The sequence below is a fragment of the Typha latifolia genome, chromosome 2, assembly GCF_019914945.1.
Source record: "Typha latifolia isolate L0001 chromosome 2, TyphaL0001v2, whole genome shotgun sequence".
Classification (NCBI taxonomy): Eukaryota; Viridiplantae; Streptophyta; class Magnoliopsida; order Poales; family Typhaceae; genus Typha; species Typha latifolia.
The window spans coordinates 6770304-6776303 of record NC_133087.1 but is presented as its reverse complement, the minus strand read 5'-3'; positions in this window follow the sequence as shown (position 1 = coordinate 6776303).

Sequence of the window (6000 nt, the reverse complement as noted above, 5' to 3'; positions counted from 1 at the left end):
GGTGGAGGACGGCCAAGGGTGATGGTCAGCCATAAGGTAGGATGGTTGCTGGTGGAAGGTGGTGGCTAGGGTTTGAGTACTTAAAGGTGGATCTAGGGTTATGATCTACTACTATGAAGATAAAAAAGATCTAACGTCTATAATAAAAAATAAAGATGGAAGAAGAATTTTGGCAAAACCCAGATTCATTCTAGGACTCTAATCAACACATGTTTACTCCTATTTATAGGAGTAAAAATCTTAGCAGATTGGATCCACATGTGTATTATTTGATTTATTTAAAATGTAAAGCAATAAGAGGAATCTAACTAACTAACTTAATTCGACTCGACTTAACCCACGTAGGCAGATCATAACAATCCACCATGCTTCTAAAACCTTGTCCTCAAGATGACTAGTCCCTTATGTCCTTGTACTCGAATAGCTTGTCGTGCCAATCAGTGGACTTAGGTTCATCCTCTTCGAGTCCGCTTAGGAACATGATGTGGGTTGGCTGGCGCTTGCATTTATAACCGGGGGTAAATGGATCATCACAATAAAAACACAAGCCATTCCTTCTGTGCTCCTCTAATTCATTAGCTAGAAAGCAGCGTGAGATCATCTAATAGTTGGGTCGAGCCGTCTATGCGGGCTGGGTCAGGGTAGGTGCAGTCTCTAGTGGCCTTTGGGCTTGGGTCGTCTTTTTTTAATCGTCTTTGTGGATCTGGTTCAACTAATCCAACTTAGACTCCAACAGAACAGGTAAGAAGAATGCCTCATCAAAAGTAGTGGGCCTCAAAGCCTTGACCTCAGCTTGAATGTTATGCCTGAGCCTACTAATGAATGTGCTCTTTAGAGCTGAGTTTGACTAATTAGTGACCCGATTGCATATCCATTCGAACTCTTCTTGATAAGCTCGAACTGTTGTTGATTGAGTCAACTTAGTCAACATGGCCTAAAAATCTTCGTACTGGGTCAGATCGAATTGAGTACAAATTGCATCTGCGATCTTGCTAAGACTTGAATAGTTGAGTCCGCTTAACTGATTGGTACCACCTAATCGTCACGCCCTCAAAGTGGAAAGATGATAGCTGTACCTTTTTGTAACACCCAAACCCTAAACACATGTATGACACGAGTCCACATGGCACATGCAAGGCACCTGACAATTTGGTTAATTGTCGACAATCAAATAAACTTATATCAATACCAAAATTTTATCCACAATATCTAAATTAAAAATAACTTAAGTCTAACTGTCAATAACATACAGATAACTCTAATAGGGCCCCACATAAATCACAACACATCATGAAGAGTATTTCACAATTACATATACACAACGGTGGTATATACATAATTCAACAAGTATCAAGTCACCTGTTAAAATATAAGACAAGGATAAAGACACTCTGAAATGTCAACTGATACATTATATAACATAACGCATCTAGCATATAACACTAACCACATTCTACTTTTCACCCGTTGGCAAGACTTCTAAGGGAGTATTCTGCTCCACTTATTTACCTATATTTTTGGAAAGGAGAAAACAAAGAGAGTCATGAGCTAAAAGCCTAGTGAATAGACATTATCTCGAATTAGAGATGTCAAATAAAGATTAAATCATGTACTGGATAATATGAATTGGAAAGAAGCATCATGCTATGAATGAGCATATAAGCAAGTCCCCGCTAATCTCAGATTTATAATATATATCATGTTATGATTGATCAAGAACACAACTCTCGACAATATATAAATAAACCTCCATGTCACACCATCATCGTATCACTCTCAAATGCAATACATATGATGCATGTCAACTATGACCATGTCATGATGTCAAATGTAATAGTATCTGAAGCATGATAACTACTCGATAATCATATGCAATTTTTAGTATCACAATCATCATCGACATCTCGGTATAACATCATCATATTATACCAACGTGTATAGTTAACATTTGGTACCCGGTCTCGAATCCAACCTAAAGGTTTAGAGCATACCTTGCCAACCGTTAAGGGTATTTCAATCAAATAATCATACCCTACCAACCATTAAAGGTATCATCATCATCTAGACCTAGGTACCAAACTAGCTAATAGAAACTATATGAGGATAACCCGCCACATATGTTCTGACAAACGGCATATATCCAAATGTCTGCTACGTACAAAGACTACTGACCTCGGACGTAAGGCCACAGGATCGTGACTATTTCGAGCGATCAATCAACTCCAAGCACACCCTAAACATCGCGCCCACTTGGGTATCCTCATGCTTTCTACTAACTATTCTATCAATGAAATTTTATGCTTTCTTTCTAGATGACAGATCATATGCATATATCCAGTACAATAACAAGTCAATGCATAACATGAATTTAAGTGAAACAGGAATCAAGAGAAAAATAATGCAATGTAGTCTCCAACCATGTAGTCAACACATGCATACCCATACTAATCTATCACATGTATACTCATTTTATAGATCAACTCAACATAAAGTGTAGATAGTCTATTTATCTCTAATAATCTCTATATATCACCAGTATATTCATATCCCAAATTAGTCTAATAAAATGCATGATAAAATATGCTCGACTGAAATTATCTCTAGATAAGGTTATATAATCATATTAGAAGCTAAAATATGCATATACATAATTAAATAATAGATCCTAATTTAAGAAAGGCATCTGGGGGATAAGACTACTCACAATAACTGTAATTATTAAGTAACCACTCTTTCCCGTTTACTACAACAATGAGCAATCCTCGATAGCAAGGTTCACGAGATCATGAACATGGGGGTCAGAATCTCAAATTATTTATAACATATAATTTCAGTCTTTTCACTAATTAAAATTAACCTGTAACGCCCCCGCCCGGCATAGGCATGTGCACACCCACACGGCACGTGCGGCGCACGTGACAGGTCGAGCGAGACCCATCATGCACAGATACTCTATTGTGCCCATACAATCATGACATCATCAAATACTACTTGCTAACATATTCATGCTCACATAATCCAACACCAAATAAAATATACTATCAACCAAATAAACTTGTTAACATGTGAATATCCAAGTCCATAATAATATACACTAGACCACTAATTAATCTGGTAGGACCCACACAGGCCACAATAAACCATCAAGGTACAACTAAACAACTAATACAAGAGTACACTATAGTCTAACTTGTCTTATACCAATTATCGTATATACAATGAAGTACAAATATAAAATAATAGTACAACTCAATATCTAATTAAACTATTTTTTATACCATCTCGCATTTATAGCTCACCTCATCTTTCTAAAATATCTCATCGGAATATCTCGAGTCGGTATCACGTACCATATTATCTGTGGGGGTTAGAAAAGAAATAAGGAGAGTCATGAGCAAAAGGCTCAGTGAATAGACCCTACCCCGAATCAGTGATGCTAAACAGAGAGTAAATCATGTATTGAATAATATGAATTAGAAAGCAGCATGATGCCATGTATGAACATGTATATATGTATCATCAATGACATATATATGAATAAAATCAATTCTCATGAATGAGCATATTATATCCTCAACCAAAAATATATCACATGATAAAATTACCATATAACATCACCGAATATAACAATATATCATGTATATCAATTATGATCCAATGATAGTAGTCACATCAATGATGATGCATGATGCATGCCAACCACTAGATAATCGTATATGTCAGAATCAGATATAATCCACATATCTCTCACTATCACAATCATCCGTCTTAATTATGAATATCATCCACCATGCTGGACTACGGTACCCGGCCTCAAACTCGATACACATCATGTCACAAGCTCAGAGCATACCCTGTCATACGCTAAGAGTATCTCTGTAGATAAATCATACCCTGCCATACTCTGAGGATATCTCTGTGGATAAATCATACCCTGCCATACGCTAAGGGTATCTCAGAAGAAGGTAATCATATCCTGTCATACACTAAGGGTATATCAATGATAGTTGTACCCTGTCATACGCTAAGAGTACAACCATCAGCCATTACCATACTCTGTCATACGCTAAGAGTATGTCTAGTACCAGTCCGAACCAGATACCGTTCCAGCCATCACATCATATCATATCACATCACATACACATGTACTTTTATGATTTCCTTTACATGATAAATCATATGCATATATATCCAGTACGACAACAGATCATGCAACTCAGGAATTTAGGTTATAAAGAAGCCAAGAGAAAAATAATGCAATGCCGACTCTAACCATGTATCTAACATATGTATACTTTTGCTAGCCTATCACATGCATACTCATGATAGAGATCATCCCGACATAAAAATTATAACAATATAATTATCTCTATATATAACCAATGGACTCATCTCAGATCAGCCTAATCAAATGCATGATAAAAATATGCTTGACTGAAATCATCTCTATATAAAGCCATATAATCATGCTGGAGGTCAAAACATGCGTGTACATAAGATATAATATATCCTAATTTGAGAAAGGCGTCTAGGGGATAAGACTACTCACTACCACTGCAAATATCCAACAACCACTCGTTCACGTTGCTACGACAATGATCAAGCCTCGATAGCTAAGTCCACGGGATCCTGAACAAGAGGGTCAGAATTTGAAATTATTTAAGTAGTATGATGTTAGTCGTTTATCTTATTATAATCCGTTCATGTAATATATGATGATTTATAAGGTTTTAGAATTTTAACTTATCTTTATTACTAGCTAGATTTTTAATTACAGATAAAAATAAAAATAAAAATATAGATGAAAACCTAACTATAATTATATCTTGATTAATTAAAGATTACTTCATAAAATAATAAATAAATACATAAGCCTAGTATTTTATTTGTTACAAAAATAACAATATATAATAAATTAATAGAATTACTTAAAATGTATATCATAAGAATATTAGAATATAAATCTAATAATTATAATTTACAAATCTATCTATTAATCTAATATACATATAAGTAAATAAATAAATAAATAAATATAGTATTACCTATATTTATGTGTAATAGTTTATAGCCTAATTAATCATCAATAAACATTAATTAACAATAATCATAATGATGAATATGTATTATTATTAAAATAAATAATGTTTAAATCTATTTGTATTAATTAAGATAGAAAGACCTAAATAAATAAATAATAAAATTAAAAAGGATAATGGATCACTAGTACTAGTGTTGGGCCAAGCCCAGCACTGTTGCAGAAAAATAAGAAGAGAAGAAGCAGTTGAGGAAGAAGAAGAAGAAAAGAAGAAAGAAGAAGAAGGAACAAGAAGAAGAGAAGAGAAGAAGGGAAGATAGAGGAGGGAGGTGCAGACCCTGGCCGGTAGGGAGGGCACCGGCAGCTAGTGGCCAACCAACTGCCGGCCTCTCGCCGGCGGCTCGGCTTCGACGGGCCCGAGCCCAAAGTAAGAAAAAGAGAAAGAGAGAGAGAGATAGTGAGAGAGAGAGAGAGAGAAAGGGTGAGAGAGAGAGTGAGAGAGAGAGAGGAGGAGGCTCACCGTGTTAGTGGAGGTGGTGGTGGCGGCGGTCGCAGGCCGACACCAGTAGAGGGAGAGAGAGAGATAGAGAGAGAGAGAGATAGAGAGAGAGAGAACAAGAGAGAGAGAAAAAGAGATATTTAGAGGGAGAGAGAGAGGCGGTGGGGGGAGGGGGTTTAGCGGCGGCTGTGGCGGCGCTGGGGCCCGCTGCGGCCACGCTAGGGGGTGCATGGCACCCCCATGCCATGCCCAACTGCATGGGCATGAGGCCGGCCACGTCGTGCCCATGCAAAACTAAATTTTTTTTAAGGCTAGGTTGTTACATAACCTAACTAAAAGATAATTCCTATATGTTATTTATTAACCATAACTATATTATCAAATAATTTATTTAGGACATAATTATCTGCCTATTATTCTCTTAGATAATCAAGAAAATAAGAATTAAATTAATGCAAGTAAT